Raw genomic sequence first — 22,620 nt, 5'->3', positions numbered from 1 at the left:
GTGGAAATTTACTTGCTGCACATAAGTTTATCTCCTTGGCATCTTGTTTTCATAAGGGTTAGAAAATCTAAATACTTTCAGGTCTATTAATAAACATCAGGAGTATACTTGGGAAAGATACATGTAGCCCAATGTTCACTGCAACACTATTTGCAATAGCCAGGAAACCTAAATATCCATCAACAGAGGAATGGATAAGGGAAACAAGATGGTGGAGGAGTGGGAGGATGCGGAGTTCATCTCTCTTCACAAATGCAACAAAAATGCATGTCTAAAGATGGAACAATTCTCACTGAACACCAGCTGCACACTAGCAGACCTTGGACACCAGAAAGGACAAGAAAGATACTTGCATATCTTTCTTGAAATAAAATGAAAGAAAGAAGGGGGAAAATAGAGGAGAGGAAGCAAGATGGGATCTGTGCTTGCACTTCTTGGGGGGAGCTGAAGCAGAGTAGCTAAATCGAATCCCTTATGACTATACAGTGGAAGTGAGAAATAGATTTAAGGGATTAGATCTGATAGACAGAGAGCCTGATGAACTATGGACGGAGGTTCATGACATTGTACAGGAGACAGGGATCAAGACCATCCCCAAGAAAAAGAAATGCAAAAAGGCAAAATGGTTGTCTGAGGAGGCCTTACAAATAGCTGTGAAAAGAAGAGAAGTGAAAAGCAAAGGAGAAAAGGAAAGACATTCCCATTTGAATGCAGAGTTCCAAAGAATAGCCAGGAGAGATAAGAAAGCCTTCCCCAGCGATCAATGCAAAGAAATAGAGGAAAACAACAGAATGGGAAAGACTAGAGAGCTCTTCAAGAAAATTAGAGATACTAAGGGAATATTTCATGCAAAGATGGGCTCAATAAAGGACAGAAATGGTATGGACCTAACAGAAGCAGAAGATATTAAGAAGAGGTGGCAAGAATACACAGAAGAACTGTACAAAAAAGATCTTCATGACCCAGATAATCATGATGGTGTGATCACTCACCTAGAGCCAGACATCCTAGAATGTGAAGTCAAGTGGGCCTTAGAAAGCATCATTATGAACAAAGCTAGAGGAGGTGATGGAATTCCAGTTGAGCTATTTCAAATTCTAACAGACGATGCTGTGAAAGTGCTTCACTAAATATGCCAGCAAATTTGGAAAACTCAGCAGTGGCCACAGGACTGGAAAAGGTCAGTTTTCATTCCAATCCCAAAGAAAGGTAATGCCAAAGAATGCTCAAACTACCACACAATTGCACTCATCTCATATGCTAGTAAAGTAATGCTCAAAATTCTCCAAGCCAGGCTTCAGCAATACGTGAACCGAGAACTTCCAGATGTTCAACTGGTTTTAGAAAAGGCACAGGAACCAGAGATCAAATTGCCAACATCCACTGGATCATCAAAAAAGCAAGAGAGTTTCAGAAAAACATCTATTTCTGATTTATTGATGACACCAAAGCCTTTGACTGTGTGCATCACAAGAAACTGTGGAAAATTCTGAAAGAGATGGGAATACAAGACCATCTGACCTGCCTCTTGAGAAACCTGTATGCAGGTCAGGAAGCAACAGCTAGAACTGGACATGGAACAACAGACTGGTTCCAAATAGGAAAAGGAGTATGTCAAGGCTGTATATTTTCACCCTGCTTATTTAACTTCTATGCAGAGTACATCATGAGAAACACTGGGCTGGAAGAAGCACAAGCTGGAATCAAGATTGCTGAAAGAAACATCAATAACCTCAGATATGCAGATGAAAGTGGAGAGTGAAAAAGTTGGCTTAAAGCTCAACATTCAGAAAACTAAGATCATGGCATCTGGTCCCATCACCTCATGGCAAATAGATGGGGAGACAGTGGAAACAGTGTCAGACTTTATTTTTGGGGGCTCCAAAATCACTGCAGATGGTGACTGCAGCCATGAAATTAAAAGATGCTTATTCCTTGGAAGGAAAGTTAGACAGCATATTAAAAAGCAGAGACATTACTTTGCCAACAAAGGTCCGTGTGGTCAAGGCTATGGTTTTTCCAGTCGTCATGAATGGATGTGAGAGTCGGACTGTGAGGAAAGTTGAGCACTGAAGAATTGATGCTTTTGAACTGTGGTGTTGGAGAAGACTCTTGAGAGTCCCTTGGACTGCAAGGAGATCCAGCCAGTCCATCCTAAATAAGATCAGTCCTGGGTGTTCACGGGAAGGACTGATGCTGAAGCTGAAACTCCAATACTTTGGCCACCTCATGCGAAGAGTTGACTCACTGGAAAAGACCCTGATGCTGGGAGGCGATTGGGGGCAGGAGGAGAAGGGGTTGACAGAGGATGAGATGGCTGGATGGCATCACTGACTCAATGGGCATGAGTTTGAGTAAAATCCGGGAGCTGGTGATGGACAGGGAGGCTGGCGTGCTGCGATTCATGGGGTCGCAAAGAGTCGGACATGACTGAGCAACTAAACTGAACTGAACTGAACTAATACATAGATATGGAATATAGGAAAAAATGGTGTAGATGAGTTTATATGCAGAGCAGACATAGAGACACAGAAACAGAGAACTCTATTCAATATTCATTGGTGACCTAAATGGAAAGGAAATATGAAAAAGAGGTGATATATGGATAGCATATCTGATTCACTTTGTTGTACAGCAGAAATTAACATAAAATTGTAAAGCAACTATACTCCAATAATTAAAAAAAAAACACACAGAAGAATTGGTAAAGAAAACGTGGCATGTGTATACAATAAAATATTACTCAGCCATAAAAAAGAACAAAATAATGCCATTTGCAGCAACATGGATAGACCTAGAGATTGTCATACTGAGTGAAATAAGTCAGACAGAGAAAGACAAATATCATATGATATTGCTTATATGTGGAATCTAAGAAAAATGTACAAATGAACTTATTTACAAAACAGAAGTAGAATCACAGATGTAGAAAACAAACTTATGGTCATCACAGGACAAGAAGGGGACTAACTGGGAGATTAGATTGACATAAAGACAGTATTTTTTTTTTGACATAAATACAGTACTGTTTTGCTGTGCTATATACCTAAAACTGAAACATCATTGTAAATCAACTATACCCCATAAAATTTAAGAAAGAAAAATGTGACTTTGAAAAAGTCATATGGATGGACGAATATCAGAATGGTTACGCTAAGTGAATGGCTATGCTGAGAGAGTCAGTTCCTAGCCAGGTTGATGAGTCCAGGATCCCCAAGAAGGAGAAAGGGGTCTGGAATTCTCAAGGAAGAGGAAAGGACAAACATCCTTTTGTTTTTGTTTTTTCCTCTACATTCCTTAGTCTTAGTCACATAAAACTTTTTTTTTTCTTTAAGTGCAGAACTGATGATTACACAACAAACAACTCAGTTTAAACTCTGTACTAAGGATTATATAACAGCAATGTATCCTGCTTGAGGACAGTTTCTCCTTCCTGAAAACCTTCTGGCTAATCCTGTTATCTTAAAATGTAAATTATGGGAGTGGGTCTAGTAAGATCTTTACAACCTTGAGACATTCTTTTGATTTATTGTAATAACTAATTAAAAAAGTATATAACTCCCTTGCTAACACTAGCAAGGGGGGCACTATGTCTATGTTGGAATCTCTCTTTGTCCCTTTTTATACTTTAATAAAACTCTGCTACACAAAAGCTCTTGAGTGATCAAGCCTGGTCCCTGGTCCTGAAGCTAAATCTTCTTTGGAGATCATGAATCCAAGTATATAAGCCAAACTTTTAAAATCAAGAATTAATTACATGCAAAAGAGCATATACCTCTAGAAAATTATGAAATGATATAAATTTGCTACAGGATAATACTATTTGGCCAAAGTTAACAACTGTTTACTTCCTAGTTTTCTATGTAAAAGAACATGACCAGTGTTGAGAAAGTCTCAACATATATAAATGAAACTATAGGACTAATATGATAAAGAAAAACCAAAACTCTGTAGGCATGGGAAAGCAAGATTTGTTTTTAACAAGAAGAGGGATGAAGGATGTGTTTTCATTAAGGAAAACAATGAGTAATTTTATCCTAGAGTGACTAGTTAATATTCCAGAATATGAAGGAGGAACACAGTAGATTAAAATGGAATGGGTATTTTTAAAATGTTGTAGAAAGACTGTGGGAAAAATCCTGAATAGGAATTTTAAAATCTATGATCAAATCTGGCTAATGATGAATGGATTTATTCATGTTTCTTAAAACTTAGCTTTAAGAATAATACTACATTGATGTGAAATCAGAATTTAGTTCTGTTATAGAAATGAAGTTTTCTTAGATTTCAGGTCTATATTGAGAAGAAATTGAAAAAATGTTTTCCTTTACCTTTTATTTTTTTTAAATTTTTTAATTTTTATTTTATTTTTTAATTTTTATTAGTTGGAGGCTAATTACTTTACAATATTGTAGTGGTTTTTTGTCATACATTGACAAGAATCAGCCATGGTTTTACATGCATTCCCCATCCCGATCCCCCCTCCTACCTCCCTCTCTACCCGATCCCTCTGGGTCTTCCCAGTGCACCAGGGCCGAGCACTTGTCTCATGCATCCAACCTGGGCTGGTGATCTGTTTCACCCTAGATAATATACATGTTTCTATGCTGTTCTCTTGAAACATCCCACCCTCGCCTTCTCCCACATAGTCCAAAAGTCTGTTCTATACATCTATGTCTCTTTTTCTGTTTTGCACATAGGGTTATCATTACCATCTTTCTAAATTCCATATATATGTGTTAGTATACTGTAATGGTCTTTATCTTTCTGGCTTACTTCACTCTGTATAATGGGCTCCAGTTTCATCCATCTCATTAGAACTGATTCAAATGAATTCATTTTAATGGCTTAGTAATATTCCATGGTGTATATGTACCACAGCTTCCTCATCCATTCGTCTGTTGATGGGCATCTAGGTTGCTTCCATGTCCTGGCTATTATAAACAGTGCTGCGATGAACATTGTGGTGCACGTGTCTCTTTCAGATCTGGTTTACTTGGTGTGTATGCCCAGAAGTGGGATTGCTGGGTCATATGGCAGTTCTATTTCCAGTTTTTTAAGAAATCTCCACACTGTTTGCCATAGTGGCTGTACTAGTTTGCATTCCCACCAACAGTCTAAGAGGGTTCCGTTTTCTGCACACCCTCTCCAGCATTTATTGCTTGTAGACTTTTGGATAGCAGCCAGCCTGACTGGCATGTAATGGTACCTCACTGTGGTTTTGATTTGCATTTCTCTGATAATGAGTGATGTTAAGCATCTTTTCATGTGTTTTTTAGCCATCTGTATGTCTTCCTTGGAGAAATGTCTGTTTAGTTCTTTGGGCCATTTATTGATTGGGTCATTTATTTTTGTGGAATTGAGTTGGAGGAGTTGCTTGTATAGTTTTGAGATTAATCCTTTGTCTGTTGCCTCGTTTGCTATTATTTTCTCCCAATCTGAGGGCTGTCTTTTCACCTTGATTATAGTTTCCTTTGTTGCAGCATTTTAACATAACTGGACCTTGAGGGTTTTGACAGATTTCTATTAAATTCATACAATTTCTGGAATACATGTAACCTAAGAAGTTTATCATCTCTATTATTTGATAGTGTTTCCCACATAATTTAACATACTAAGTAACCAAATTATTTTAGCATCTCCCTTTTGCAAAGTAAGAAAAAAATCCTTTGAGACTTTCCAATGGCACTCTGGGGAATCTCGCATCAGTTTGAAGTAAAAAGTCTCCCTTTTAATATTGATTTTGAGACATTGTCAATAATATCAAAAGGGTTGAACACTTCATTAAATAGTATCACAGGAAACTGTGAAAGTGCACTTAGTTATGTATTTAACCAAAATGACAAGTAACCAGAGGAATTGCAGGAAACAGCATAGCTGTAAAAAAAAAAAAAAAAAAAAAAATGTAGCTCTCTAAATGTTGAGACAGCTCTATTTTCTTAAGCAATCAAAGGAATGATAAAGACAACATGAAGGAGACAAAATAAATTTAAGACACAAAATGTTGGTTTGCCAGGCACAATATGTAAAAGGTAAAATCACAGCAGGATCCTCTATGACCCACATCCCAGAATTTTAGAAACAAAAGCAAAAATAAACAAATAGGACCTAATGAAACTTAAAAGCTTTTGCACAACAAAGGAAAGTATAAGCAAGGTGAAAAGACAGCCCTCAGATTGGGAGAAAATAATAGCAAACGAAGCAACAGACAAAGGATTAATCTCAAAAATATACAAGCAACTCCTCAAGCTCAATTCCACAAAAATAAATGACCCAATCAAAAAATGGCCCAAAGAACTAAACAGACATTTCTCCAAGGAAGACATACAGATGGCTAAAAAACACATGAAAAGATGCTCAACATCACTCATTATCAGAGAAATGCAAATCAAAACCACAATGAGGTACCATTACACGCCAGTCAGGCTGGCTGCTATCCAAAAGTCTATAAGGAATAAATGCCGGAGAGGGTGTGGAGAAAACGGAACCCTCTTAGACTGTTGGTGGGAATGCAAACTAGTACAGCCACTATGGCAAACAGTGTGGAGATTTCTTAAAAAACTGGAAATATAACTGCCATATGACCCAGTAATCTCACTTCTGGGCATACACACCGAGGAAACCAGATCTGAAAGAGACACATGCACCCCAATGTTCATCGCAGCACTGTTTATCATAGCCAGGACATGGAAGCAACCTAGATGCCCATCAACAGACGAATGGATGAGCAAGCTGTGGTACATATACACCATGGAATATTAATCAGCCATTAAAAAGAATTAATTTGAATCAGTTCTAATGAGATGGATGAAACTGTAGTCCATCATACAGAGTGAAGTAAGCCAGAAAGATAAAGACCATTACAGTATACTACGCATATATATGGAATTTAGAAAGATGGTAATGATAACCCTATATGCAAAACAGAAAAAGAGACATAGATGCACAGACAGACTTTTGGACTATGTGGGAGAAGGCGAGGGTGGGATGTTTTGAGAGAACAGCATAGAAACATGTATATTATCTAGGGTGAAACAGATCACCAGCCCAGGTTGGGTGCATGAGACAAGTGCTCAGCCCTGGTGCACTGGGAAGACCCAGAGGGATGGGGTGGAGAGGGAGGTGGGAGGGGGGGATAGGGATGGGGAATACATGTAAATCCATGGCTGATTCATGTCAATGTATGACAAAAACCACTACAATATTGTAAAGTAATTAGCCTCCAACTAATAAAAATAAATGGGGAAAAAAATAAAATGCTGCATGCCACATAAATAACTAGTTGTCTTTATACAACAAGCTCTCATAAGAAATTAAATCATGGTCACTTAACAGTTACAGATAGTCAATGGTTTGTGTTGATTTTTTTGTAAAAGTTTTAAGGTTCACTACAGACAAGAATCCTCCATGTTGGCCTAATGTGACCAAATTTTAATCCATGCCACTGGACTGAGTAATAATATCCAGAAAGCATGAAGACATTAATGCCGCCAATCACACAGAATAAGAAATAATTCCATGTAAATGAATGAACTGACAAGGAAAATTATAATATTTTGGACATTTGGGAGGAAAACTTCCATAGTTTCTTTTTTTTTTTTTTCATTTATTTTTATTAGTTGGAGGCTAATTACTTTACAATATTTTAGTGGTTTTTGTTATACATTGACATGAATTAGCCATGGATTTACATAGTTTCTTTAAAGTTATGATTCTGAGAATGAAAATTATCCTTTTCCCTTAAGCTATTAATACGTGTAACTTTCTGCAATTTGGTAAATTGTAGCTTTGTGTACAAAGATAGAATACTTCCTTTTTATCTCTATTTCCAAATCTCAATGAGTATTCTTATATTTATGGTAATATAGTTAATTAGTAATATAGTAATTACTATAGGTAATATAGTCAATGACAATTTCTTCTTGCAATGGGATACATTTGGAAACACTGGTTATAATACTAAGGCTTTGAATATAATGTACATCAAATAAGATATCACCTGAGGGCTTTAAAGAACTAAGGTTGACTCTAAGGACAATTTTTAGAAAGTCCCCCTTGGAAAATCTGACCTGTACTTGGCTTATGGGGTTTCCTAACTTATATGTCATTAAAAAATGTTCACTTTATAGCAGGTCTGGGACCTGCTATATTTTGAGGAGTATTTAGGGGAATGTATGGAATAAAGAAATTCACCCAAATCTATTAAGTATTACAGGTTAAAATCTAGTGGCAAATTCTTGGATTGGCTTCACAGTCTCCATGGTCCAGTCTGAGATTCCTTTATGAACAGTTCCAGCAAACTCAAGTCACCTTGTGGTCAATCACTAATCTTTCTGTACTTATGCAAACAACTGACCATTTTTAATAATACTGGACTTAATTCTGCAAACATATTAGTCTATGATTCTCTCTCACAGAAGAGGTGGTGACAACAGAGGTAAAAGTTATGTTTCAATGGAAAACTATAATATGCACTTGTGAATTCTATCTTGCATATTCTAGCAGTCCTTGAAAAATCCTGAATTATTAGTGAAAAATTCTGAATTATTAGTTGGAGAATGAGAGGAGGACCTTGCTCTAAAATCCTAAAGACCTGTTCTGAGATATACCTCTGGGGGCTGCCAATGCTTTCAAATTTGTGAAAAAATGAAACTTTAAGAATCATTGGTAAGAGGGTTCCCTTTTCTCCACACCCTCTCCAGCATTTATTGCTTGTAGACTTTTGGATAGCAGCCATCCTGACTGGCGTGTAATGGTACCTCATTGTGGTTTTGATTTGCATTTCTCTGACGATGAGTGATGTTGAGCATCTTTTCATGTGTTTGTTAGCCATCTGTATGTCTTCCTTGGAGAAATGTCTGTTTAGTTCTTTGGCCCATTTTTTGATACAGAGCGAAGTAAGCCAGAAAGATAAAGACCATTACAGTATACTAACACATATATATGGAATTTAGAAAGTTGGTAACGATAACCGTATATGCAAAAAAAGAAAAAGAGACTCAGATGTATAGAACAGACTTGTGGACTCTATGGGAGAACCCGGTGGTGGGATGTTTCAAGAGAACAGCATCGAAACATGTATATTTAGGGTGAAACAGATCACCAGCCCAGGTTGGATGCATGAGACAAGTGCTCAGGCCTGGTGCACTGGGAGGACCCAGAGGGATGGGGTGGAGAGGGAGGTGGGAGGGGGGACCGGGATGGGGAATACATGTAAATCCATGGCTAATTCAATGTATGACAAAAACCACTGCAATGCTGTAAAGTAATTAGCCTCCAACTAATAAAAATAAATGGGGAAAAAAAAAAAAAAAAAAAGAAATGTCACTGAAGTTGCTTCTTGAATTTTATTTGAATTTATTCTCCATCCTCTGATATTAAGTTTAGTTGCTATTCCCCTTTCTAGGTCCAATCAGCATAATGTCAAAATGTCATGCATCATTGGAACTGTGACATCTTGTGGAAGGGAGAAGTGATGAACATCTCTGCAAACTGTGACACAAGACTAGAGAGTTGATATATTCCTAAGTTAGGACAGTGAAGGTGTATTTCTGACCTTGCCACGTCCAAGGAAACTGCTCCTAGTGGACAGTATGGTGAGGTAAGCACTTGTCAGGTCAATAGCTGTATGCTGGATATCAGAGTATGTGTGAATTTGATATATCAATAAAACTAGATCTGGTACAGCATCTGCATCACTATCTTAACCTTACAATCATCAGTTGACATTTTTCCCCATATTTTTCTTCTTCCCAGGCCAAATAAAAAAGGTTGAAAGGGGGACTTTCAACTACTACCTTCTTAAAGTCAATCTTAGTTCCTTAAAGCTCTCAGGCCATATCTGATTCAATGCATATCATTCTCAAATATAAAATTCTGAAGTCTTTTAATATAATCAATGTTTCCAACTATGTCCTGTTACAATTAGAAGGTATTTTTATTGAACATATGCAAGTTACTACAGTGACACAAATACAAGAATCAAAATCTGGAAGGATAGAGATAAAAAATAACTGCGTATCACACAGGGATATTTTACCAAGTTGCTATACTTTTAAGAATAGCTTGAGAGAAATTTCTTTCAGTTCAGAAAATATACACTTTTTAAAAAGCAAAGTTTCAAAAAGAATGACCATGATTAAAGTTCTGATATAGTTTACTTGATAAGGGATATTAGCTACTTCTGGGGCATGACACATTGTAACATAGTATTCTGACAAAAAGAATATTGAAAAGTTAATAATTTCTGATTTGACAATGTAGTCTACATAATTTAACTTACAAAAAACGAACCAAGTAACTTTGGCATCTTTTACAAGATAAGATATAAATACTTTAAGATTTTCCAGGGGCCTCATTGTACATTCTGAAAGTTAGTCTTAGGTCAAAAAGACTCCATTTAAAATTCGATTTTGGGAAATTGTAAAAAAATGTCAAAAGTTTGAAAACTTCACTAAATTAGATTACCAGTCATTGTGAAACAATACGTTTATCCCTAATGACCATTAAAATCATTCACAGCAAATTATATACAATTCTATAGCTGTAAAAAAAAAACTGTTTTAATAATGGGAACTCAGTTTTCTGAAGTAACCAAAGATATGATAAAAACAATCTGAAGCACATAAAATTATTTTCACATACAAAATATTGGTTTCTTCAGCAAAAAATTAACACGTAAGGCACAAAATTTTCTTAGAATTCATACTATTAATTTAAGTAATATATTTTTTGGTTTTGTTTTAGGAGAGAAAGAGCCAAATTCTAGTTTTGCATCATTGTATTATTAATTCTAAGACAGAGTTTTATAAACCGTGTAGATTCTTCCAATCTTAGCCAGTTCTGACCACACAAGATGATTCATTTTCCGAAATTCCTTTCCCATAATCCATCTACAAATTAAAAATAATCCATTTAATTTTGTCTTGCCCTTCTATATATCATTCTGTAACAACAAATCATTTGCTTTCCAGAAAAATGACTCTCCTTTAACCTTAGTGAAAACATATCCTTCTTATCTTTCACTATCATAAACATGTCTTACATAGAGAAAAAACACAGTTACCAAAGCAGAAGTGGGAGAAGGGATAAATTTGGAGTATAGGATTAATAGACATACACTACCAAATATAAAATAGATAAATAACTATGATTTACTGCTTCTCACAGGAAACTATGCGCAATACCCTGTAATACTTCATAATGAAAAAGAACTTTAAAAAGAATATATAAACATACACACATGAACATACAGCTAAATCATTTGCTTTATGCCTAAAACTAGCACAATATTATAAATCAGATATACCTCAAGTAAAAAAAACATGTATTATTTTCCTTGCTATTTTTTTAACCTTATTATACTTTGTAGTATCATTCATAAATTTTGAATAAACTTTTTAACCATCAGACACCTTTCTTTTACAGAGAAAACTAGGAAGTAATTATTAACTGTCTGGCACATGTGATCATTCTGCAGCAAATTTATGAATAAATGATTTCATAAATTTCTAGATGCATGTGCTTTTGCTGATGTCTGGAAATGGACTCCAAATATATTTAGCTTGTCTATACTATATATTAAAATGTGCCAAAAGTCAACAAAGTTTTGTTCAGCAATTAAAGTTTCTATATTTTATTCTATCTGTAAATGATCTAGATGTTAATGAATATGTAATACTTAGGTTAATTTATATTAATGTTGTGGTTTCAAGTTATGAAAGAAAGGTTTGTAATATTATTTTAAGTAGATATACTATAAAACATAATTGTTGAAATATTTATTTATGTATTTTATCACACCTATATCTATTTAGCCCAATTGTGCTGAACAATAATGTGAGAATCGATCATGAAAATTTCATGAAGTAAACAAATCTAATCATCATCCTGAGTTCTTTTCCTTGCCCATAAATTAGGTAACTATCCAAAAAAAAAAAAAAAAAAATCACAAGGCTAAAAACACAGAAAGGTAAACATATGGCTCTTGTGATTTTATGTTAAAAAAATTCCTACTGTTTGATATGCATCATGCAATTCATTTTTATTTTATATTTCATACTCAGATTATATTTATAATTTTACATTGTGGACCTCAGGAAGCATTACTATGAACAAAGCTAGTGGAGGTGATGGAATTCCAGCTGAGCTATTTAAAATCCTAAAAGATGATGTTGTTAAAGTGTTGCACTCAATATATCAGCAAATTTGGAAAACAGCAGTGGCGACAGGATTGGAAAAGATCAATTTACATTCCATTCCCAAAGAAGGGTAATGCCAAAAAATGTTCAACCTACCATATAATTGTGCTCATTTCATATGCTAGCTAGCAAAGTTAAGCTCAAAATCCTTCAGGCTAGGCTTCAGTAGTATGTGAATCAAGTACTTCCAGATGTACAAACTGGGTTTAGAAGAAGCAGAGGAACAAGAGATCAAATTGCCAAAATTTGTTGGATCATGGAGAAAGCAACAGAATTCCAGAAAAATATCTACATCTGCTTTGTTGAAAATGCTCAAGCCTTTGTGTGGGTCACAATAAACTGTGGAAAATTCTTAAACAGATGGAAGTACCAGACCACCTTACCTGTCTCCTGAGAAGCCTATATGCAGATCAAGAAGCAACAGTTAGAAACGGACATGGAACAACTATCTGTTTCAAAATTGGGATAGGAGTACAGCAAGGCTGTATATTGTCACCTTGCTTATTTAACTCATATGCAGGGTACATCCTGCAAAATGCTGGGCTGGATGAATCACAAGCTGGAATTAAGATTGCTGGGAGAAATATCAACAACCTCAGATATGCATATGATACCACTTTAACGGCAGAAAGTGAAGAATAACTAAAGAGCCTTTTGATGAGGGTTTACTGGAGAGTGAAAAAAGTTGCCTTGAAACTCAACATTCAGAAAACTAAGATCAAGACATGTGGTCCCATCACTTCATGGTAAATGAAAGGGGAAAGCAGTGACACAGTTTATTTCCTTGGGCTTCAAAATCACTGTGGATGGTGGCTGCAGCCATGAAATTAAATGACACTTGCTCCTTGGAAGGAAAGTTATGACAAACCTAGACAGCATATTAAAAAGCAGAGACATCACTTTGCTGACAAAGTTTGTATAGTCAAAGTTATGGTTTTTCCAGTAGTTATCTACAGATGTGACAGTTGGACCATAAAGAAGGCTGAGTGCAGAAGAACTGATGCTTTCAAAATGTGTTACTGGAGAAGACTTTTGAGAGCCTCAGACTGCAAGGAGATCAACAAATTGATCCTGAAGGAAATGAGCAAAATAAATGAGCAAACTCCAGGAGATAGTGAAAGACAGGGAAGCCTGGTGTGGTGCAGTCCACAGGGCTTCAAAGAGTAAAAAATGACTGAGTGATTAAACAACAATAATAACAGGAGATCCACCTCAGACCTAGGGTACACAGACTGAAAGTGAGGGGTGACTATCCCATGCAAATGGAAGATCAAAAGAAAGTGGAAGTAGCAACACTCATATGAGATAAAATAGACTTAAAATAAAGATCATTACAAAAGACAAGGAAGGACACTACACAGTGATCAAGGGATCAATCCAAGAAGAAAATATAACAATTATAAGTATATATGCACCCACCATAGGGGCACCTCAATACATAAGGCATATGCTAACTACTATGAAAGAGAAAATTGACAGTAACATGATCATAGTGGAGAATTTTAATGCGTTACTCACACCAATGGACAGATCAGCCAGAAAGAAAATTAATAAGGAAACACAAGCTTTAAACAATGCATTGGGCCAGTTGGACCTATTTCACATCTACAGGGCATTTAATCCAAAAACAATAGATTTCATTTTTTTCTCAAGTGCACATGTAACATTCTGCAGAAGATATCACATCTTAGGCCACAAATCAAGTCTTGGTAAATTTTTAAAAAGTGAAATCATTTCAAGCATTTTTTCTGACCACAATACTATAAGGTTAGATATCAATTACAGGAAAAAATAATTAAAAAAAAACAAACACATGGAGGCTAAGCAATACCTTTCTGAATAACCAACATATCACTGAATAAATAAAAAAGGAAATAAAAAATATGCCTAGAAACAAAGGACAATGAAAACATAACAATGTAAAACCCATGGGATGCAGTAAAAGCAGTGCTAAGAGGGAAGTTTATAGAAATACAAGCCTACTTCAAAAAATAAGAGAAACATCAAACAAGCAACCTAATCTTATACCTAAAGCAACTAGAAAAAGAAGAACAGCAGAAAACAACTTAAATTTAGTAGAAGCAAAGAAATCATATAGACCACAGTATAAATAAATGAAAAAGAATTGAAGGAGACAATAGCAATGATCAATAAAAGTAAAAGGTGGTCTTTTGAGAAGATAAACAAAATTGACAAACCATTAGCCAAACTCAAGCCAAAAAAGGAAGAAGATTCAAATTTAAAAAAAATTAGAAATGAAAAAGAATTTACAACATAGAACACAGAAATACAAAGGATCCCAAAAGTCTACTATGAGCTAATGTATGCCAATGAAATGGGCAACCTAGAAGAAATGGATAGATTCTTAGAGAAGCTCAACCTTCCAAAATTGAACAAGGCAGAAATAGAAAATATGAACAGGTCAATCACAAGCATAAGAAATAAAAACTGTAATAAAAAATCTTCCAACAAACAAAAGCCCAGGGCCAGATTCCTTCACAGGTGTTCTACCAAAGGCTTAGAGAAGAGCTAACACCTATCTTCCTCAGATTCTTTCAGAAAATTGCAGAAGATGAAAACTCCCAAACTCATTTTATGAGGCCACCATTACCTTGATACCAAAACCAGACAAAATTGCCACACACACACACACACAAGGAAAATTACAGGCCAATATCACTGATTAACATAGATGCAAAAATCCTCAACAAAACTGTAGCAAACAGAATCCAGCAAGACATGAAAGGATCATACATCATGATCAAATGGGCTTTATCACAGTGATGCAAGAATTCTTCAATATATGCAAGTCAGTCAATGTGATACACCATATTAACAAATTAAAAGATGAAAACTCACATGATAATTCCAATAGATGCAGAGAAAGCATTTTGCAAAATTCAACACCCATTTAGGATTAAAAACTCTCCAGAAAGTACACATAGAATGAACATACCTCAATATAATCTAGGCCATATATATCACAAACCCACAGCAAACATTATTATCAACACAGAAAAACTGAGAGCATTTCCTCTAAGACTAGGAACAAGACAAGGGTGAACATTCTCATCACTATTATTCAACATAGTTTTGGAAGTCCTAGCTACAGCAATCAGAGATGAAAAAAGAAACAAAAGGAATTCTTGAAAGTGAAAGTCACTCAGTCATGTCCAACTCTGTGACCCACTGACTATACAGTCCATGGAATTCTCCAAGCCAGAATACTGGAGTGGGTAGCCTTTCCCTTCTCCAGGAGGTCTTCCCAACCCAGGGGTCAAACCCAGGTCTCCCACATTGCAGGCGGATTCTTTACCAGCTGAGCCACAAGGGAAGCCCAAGAATACTGGAGTGGGTAGCCTATTCCTTCTCCAGCAGATCTTCCCTGACCCAGGAATCAAACCAGGGTCTCCTGCATTGCAGGAAGATTCTTTACCAACTAAGCTATCAGGGAAGCACATAAAGGAATCCAGATTGGAAAAGAAGAAGCAAAACTCTCATGGTTTTCAGATGACATGATTCTCTACATAGAAAACCCTAAAGAGGCCACCAGAAAATTACTAGAGCTAATCAATGGATATAGAAAAGTCACAGGGTATAGAATTAATACACAGAAACACCTTGCATTCTTACACACTAACAATTAAAAGTCAGAAAGGTAAATTAAGGAAACAGTTCCATTCACCATTGCAACAAAACAATAAAATGCCTAGGAATAAATCTATCTGAAGAGACAAAATACCTACATGCAGAAAACTAAAAGACACTGAAGAAAGAAATTGAAACAACACAAAAAGATGGAGAGATATATCAGGTCCCTGGATTGGAATAATCAATATTGTAAAAATGACTATACTACCCAAAGCATTCTATAGATTCAATGCAATCTCTATCAAACTACTCATGGTATTCTTCACAGAACCAGAACAAAACATTTCACAATTTGCATGGACATACAAAAGACCCCAGATATCCAAAGCAATCTTGAGAAAGAATAATGGAGTTAGATGAGTCAACCTGCCTGACTACACTAAAAATCTACAATCATCACAAAAGTATGGTATTGGAACAAAACAGAAATATAGACTAACTGAACAACATAGAAAGCCCAGAGATAGACTCACATATCTATCAGCACCTTATCTTTGACAAAGGAGGCAAGAATATACAACAGAGAGAAGGCAGTGTCTTCAATAAGTGGTGCTGGAAAAATTGGATCAGTTCAGTTCAGTTCACTCACTCAGTCGTGTCCAACTCTTTGCGACCCCATGAACTGCAGCATGCCAGGCCTCCCTGTCTATCACCAACTCCTGGAGTTTACTCAAAGTCATGTCCATCGAGTCGGTAATGCCATCCAGGCATCTCAACCTCTGTCATCCCCTTCTCCTCCTGCCCCCAATCCCTCCTAGCATCGGGTCTTTTCCAATGTGTCAACTCTTTGCATGAGGTGGCCAAAGTATTGGAGTTTCAGCTTCAGCATCCGTCCTTCCAATGAACACCCAGGACTGATCACCTCTAGGATGGACTGGTTTTATCTCAAATAATTAAATTAGAACACTTTAACACAATACACAAAAATAAAATAAAAATGGATTAAAGACCTAAAGGCAAGAGCAGAAACTATAAAACTTTTAAAGGAAAACATAGGCAGAACACTCTTTGACATAAATCACAGCAAGAACTTTATGACCCACCTCCTAGAGCAATGGAAGTAAAACCAAAATAAATGAGATCTAATTAAACTTAAAAGCTTTTGCACAGTGAAAGAAACTAAAAGCAAGGTGAGAACACGATGCTCAGAATGGTCGAAATAATAGGAAACAAAACAACTGACAAAGCATTGATCTCTGAAATGTACAAGCTGTTCAATACCAGAAAAGCAAAGAACCCAATCAAAAAGTGGGCAGACAACTTAAACAGCCATTTCTCCAAAGAAGACATATAGATGATTAATAAACACATGAAAAAGATGCTCAGCATCGCTCATTATTAGAGAAATATACAGGTCGGAATGGTCACCATCAATAAAATCTATGAACAATAAATACTGGAGAGGGTGTAGAGAAAAAGGCAACCCTCTTGCATTATTGATGGGAATGCAAGTTGATAAAGCCACTATGGAGAACATTGTGGAGATTCCTTAAAAACTAGGAATGAAACTACCATATGACTTAAGAATCCCAATACCCTGAGGAACCTATAATTGAAAAAGACACATGTATCCTAGTGTTCATTTCAGCATCATTTACAATAGCTAGGAAATGGAAGCAATATAGATGTCCAAGAACAGATGAATGGATAAAGAAGTTATGGTACATATACACAATGGAATATTCAGCTATAAAAGGAATGCGTTTGACTCAGTTCTAATAAAGTGGAGGAAACTAGAGCCTGTTATACAGAATGAAGTAAGTCAGAAAGAGAAAAACCAATATCGTAAATACATACATATATGCATGTACATATATGTATACATATATTCATACATATATGGTGTTACATATATATCTGATACTACTGATGATCCTATCTGCAAGGCAGCAATGCAGATGCAGACATACGGAACAGACTTGCGGACACAGTGGCAGAGGGAGAGAGTAGCATTGGAACATGTACATTCAGTTCAGTTCAGTCACTCAGTCATGTCTGACCCTTTGCGACCCCATGAACCACAGCACACCAGGCCTCCCTGTCCATCACCAACTGCTGGAGTCTACCCAAACCCAAGTTCATCAAGTCGGTGATGCCATCCAACCATCTCATCCTTTGTTGTCCCCTTCTTCTCCTGTCCTCAATCTTTCCTAGCATCAGGGTCTTTTCTAATGAGTCAGTTCTTCGCATCAGGTGGCCAAAGTACTGGAGTTTCAGCTTCAGCATCAGTCCTTCCAATGAACACCCAGGACTTATCTGCTTTAGGATGGACTGGTGGATCTCCTTGCTGTCCAAGGGACTCTCAAGAGTCTTCTCCAACACCACAGTTCATCAATTCTTTGGTGCTCAGCTTTCTTTATAGCCCAACTCTCACATCCATACATGAGTCCTAGAAAAACCATAGCCTTGACTAGATGGACCCTTGTTGGCAAAGTGATGTCTCTGCTTTTTAATATGCTGTCTAGATTGGTCATGACTTTCCTTCCAAGGAGTAAGCATCTTTTAATTTCAAGGCTGCAATCCCCATCTGCAGTGACTTTGGTACCCAAAAAATTAAAGTCAGCCACTGTTTCCACTGTTTCCCCATCTATTTGCCATGAAGTGATGGGACCAAATGCCATGATCTGAGTTTTCTGAATGTTGAGCTTTAAGCCAGCTTTTTCATGCTCCTCTTTCACTTTCATCAAGAGGCTCTTTAGTTCTTCTTCATTTTCATTACCATATGTAAAATGAGATAGCCAGTGGAAATTTGCGGTTTGACACAAAGAGCTCAAATCTGGTGCTAAGTGACAAGCTAAAGGGGTGGGATGTTGTGGCATGTGGGCAGAAGGACCAAGAGAGAGGAAACACACATGCACCTATGGCTGATTCATATTGATGCATGGCAGAAACCAACGCAATATTGTCAAGCAATTACTCTACAATTAAAAATAAATAAATTTAAATTAAAAAAGAGGAAATTCTACTATTTGCCACAACATGGATTGATCTTGAGGACATTATGCTAAATTAAATAAGTCAGAGAAGGACAAATGCTTATACATAGTTACTTATATATGGAATAGGTCTCCAAGATGGCACTAGTGGTAAGGAACTCACCAGCCAATGCAGGAGACATAAGAGATGAGGGTTTGTTCACTTGGTTGGGAAGATATCTTGGTGCAAGGCATGGAAACTCACTCCAGGATTCTTGCCTGGGATTTCTAGGGAGAGAAAAGCCTGGCACACTGCAGTCCACTGAATCACAAAGTGTCAGTCATGACTGAAACAACTTGGCACTCACACATATGTGGAATATAAAAGAAAACACAGGGACTTGGGCCAAGTGAAAACATCAGCAGTTTTCAGAAGTGGAGATAAGGATGGGTAAAATGAGAGAAAGAAGTCAAAATGCAAAAACTTCCAATTATAACATAAATAATTCCTGGCAATATAACACAGCGTGATGACTACAGTTAACAATACTGCATTGAATATCTAAAAGTTACTAAGAGGGTAAACCTTAAAAGTTCTCATCATAATAAAAAAAAATGTAACTATTTGTGGTGATGTGTGTGATGTTAACAAACTGATGGTATATATGTGTCTTTATGTTGTACACTAGAAAATAATACAACAGTATATGCCAATTATATCTCAATTTTTAAAAGATCCAGAGAATTTTTTTGTTGTAGCCCAGGATCGCAGCAATGAAGCCTACTCCTGACGCTGAAGCTGAAGCTCTAATACTCTGGCCATGTGATGCAAAGAGCTGACTCATTAGAAAAGACTGATGCTGGGAAAGATTGAAGGCAGGAGGAGAAGGGGACAACAGAGGATGAGATGGTTGGATGGCATCACTGACTCAATGGACATGAGTTTGAGCAAGCTCCGGGAGATGGTGAAGGACAGGGAAACCTGGTGTGCTGCAGTCCATGGGGTTGCAAAGAGTTGGACATGACTGAGTGACTAAACAATAACAAAACAAGGGACAGGCAAGGATCTCCATTCCTGCACACACAAGAAGTCTGAGCCTCTAACCTCACCCCAGATAGTGTACTCAGAATTGTAAGAATCAAAATTATTCCTCATCACACTTCATACATTTGTCTGGAGCATTGGGTCAGGAGATGGGCTTACCACCAGATACCACAATGGGCAAGAAGAAGGGAGATTAGATAAAGGTCTCTTTGCAGCTGAGAGGTCTGTAATGTCCAAGGGTCGAATGGTACTTCTGATCCAGACCCCTTCCATGGAGTCAGATTAACTGTCAAACATAGACAAAACTGACAGCAGTTAAAAGGATAAACATAGATTCTCATCAGAAACATGCTGCTGTCATAGGAAAAAGGGCCAGTGTGAACAAAACTCCACTTCTGTTTGCTCTGAGGTGACTGAGCATTTTCACGGGAGAACTAGGGAACAGCAGGAAGGGGAGCATCGAGGGGGTGCTCAGGAGGGTCAGCAAAGGGGAAAGTTAGAGGAAGTGGGAAATGAGGGCTGTCCCTGTAACCCCTCTGAGTTTGTCAGCCAGCATTTATCAAAGTTAGGCTCCCACAGACACAGGAGCTTATCTCCAGGAGTAGAATAAACAGAAAATTCCTTTGCTTGAGTTTTCTCAGGCTAACAATTTAATGGGGGTGGGGAAGGTCCAGGGTTAACCTAGGGAGGCAGCATGGGCTCTTAGAAACTGTTTTTTTTTTTGTTGTTGTTGTTGTCTTGATAGGCTGAATTTAGGCTTGGTCCGGAGGAAGGCTCAGAGGGGCTGGGCTAGAGTTTTGCCAGACAGAACATTTGTTAGAGGCAATGTGCCAACAAAGAAGGGTGTGGGGGAGACAGAGGAAGGGCGGGAGAAAGGAAGAAAAAAACAAACATAAAAACACCTGAAGCTGAGAATGATTAAAATAAGCTAAAGGAAATACTATTTATCCCTGATAGACAAAGTATTAATAACCTACCAACAATTACTATAGATTTGAAGAAAACCCCCAACAAAAAGCTGAGAAAGGGACGACAGTAGGGAACCTATTATCACTGAGACAATGAAGAAAACCGGCAAGGATTGTGTCAGGAAGTCAAAGAGTCTCTAAGAGAACACATACACAACGGGATCCTGCCGCCAGTGAAATGGGGCCCATAAAACCCTGCCCACCGCCAGACTGAAGCCCCTGGGCGCCAGTTGCCAGCCTCACCTGTTTTGCTCCCAGTGTGGTCCCTCCTGTGCGGGGCTGTGGACCAGCTTTGTCCAGTTTCCTGTTATGGCTGCTCTCAGCTCCCGCGTGTGGACACCAGATGGCGCTGTGAGCGAGCCAATCTGAACGCCGGGATCAATGCATCCATCCACAGACTGGTGAAAAATGACCAAGGGAACAGCAACCTACATTCAGGTTGGGCGCGGAGGGCTTGATGGCGAGAAGGCAGGTGAACTGGGCACTCAAGGTCCTTGCCGGTCCGTGAAACTGAGAACCTACTCTGTCTCCTTCAATTTTGCTGCTCCTCCAGCCCAGAACCCCCTCCTTGTTAACATCCAGGGACTTCCTGAGTGGACAGGGGCCACCCTTGTTTGTTATGATTGTCTTCTCTGACAGGCAGGCCTCATGGGCTTGGGATAACTGACAAGGGTCAAGACCCAGACTTCAGAATTCCTCAACATGCAGGCATTCCTCTGTGGGCTTCACCTGGCTCACTTCCTGACCTTCCCTCTTTCATCTGTCCAGTCCCACCAAGGTCTGCCCTTCATGCCCTTGACATCTTCACAAGTCACTGTGCCCAGTGGGCCCTCAGATGCATTGACTTCCTCACCTGCCCTTGCCTGAGTAAAAGACACTTTCTCTCTCTCTCCCGTCTTCCAGTCTTGGTTTCCCTCACTGCTCCTCATGCAAGCACTCCTCAGATGTTCTTCCCCAAGAAGTTCCTGGGCATCCCATTCCAGGTCTGATTCCCATCCTTAGAGTTCCCAAGCTCAGCTCTCTACCAGAAGCTTAGTTTTCTGAATCTCCGCTGGATTGCAATCTCACAGAATGGGGAGCTTGATCTGTGTTTTAATCCCACAGGATCCCCACACATGGCATGGACACAAAATGACAGATAAGACTTTCTTATCATTGAAATTCTAAACCAAATGAGGCTATTTCACTCTGTCACATCTGTTGCCTCTAGTCTTGCTGCATTCCATATAACATAGCCCCAAATCCTGCAATTATGAATAGGATTTGAATTTTATTATGCTCCCCGAGGGAGTCAGCACTATAGGGTGAGGCTCCTGCTCCTTCCCAAACCATCACCCTGTTAATATTATAAATCACTGTGACACCCAGGGCTTCTTTCCATCTCCTTCACAGCCATTCTTTCCTTCTGAGTGGGGAATCTGACCTTACTGGGTCCAAGCTAACTATGAATTCTCCAAGAATTAGCTCAGAAATGTATGCTCCTTTTAGAAACCATTTCAAACATCAATTTTGCTTCATCCATTTTGTTGTGCACATTTTCTTACATTTTCCATCCTAGAGGAAAAAAAATAAACCTCATATAATTAATGGCATCTCACAGAGCATGTTGTCATTGCATATGCACACATACACTTGTCTCAGACCCTCTGTTGACATTTTCTTGTGAGATTACCACAATGATATTTCGCAGAACTGGTGCCACTGTCTTGGAGGGAAGTCTCAAGGATAAAGAAGGCATGCTTTTCATTAAAAAATACCATGTTGCCATTTCAGGTAACAATATTACATAGAACATCGCAGATATCACTGGTTCTGAGCCTGAACTTGATTCTGAAGATTTA

General features: G+C 37.8%; 1 long non-coding RNA gene across 1 annotated transcript in view; it reads right to left on the bottom strand.

Annotated features, from left to right (window-relative positions):
- LOC139034172 (uncharacterized) overlaps positions 1 to 21,885 on the bottom strand; it is a 45,561-nt gene extending 23,676 nt beyond the window's left edge. The window contains exons 1-2 of the long non-coding RNA XR_011486600.1: positions 21,023 to 21,885; positions 19,971 to 20,097 (exon numbers count right to left, since the gene is read on the bottom strand). This is a non-coding gene — a long non-coding RNA (uncharacterized lncRNA). The remainder of the gene's footprint in view (positions 1 to 19,970; positions 20,098 to 21,022) is intronic.
- Positions 21,886 to 22,620: the final 735 nt, after the last annotated feature.

This window comes from Odocoileus virginianus, unplaced genomic scaffold (genome assembly GCF_023699985.2).
Source record: "Odocoileus virginianus isolate 20LAN1187 ecotype Illinois unplaced genomic scaffold, Ovbor_1.2 Unplaced_Contig_33, whole genome shotgun sequence".
NCBI lineage: Eukaryota > Metazoa > Chordata > Mammalia > Artiodactyla > Cervidae > Odocoileus > Odocoileus virginianus.
The sequence above is the reverse complement of the archived record's forward strand: the minus strand, read 5'-3'. Positions and strand labels throughout refer to the sequence as shown.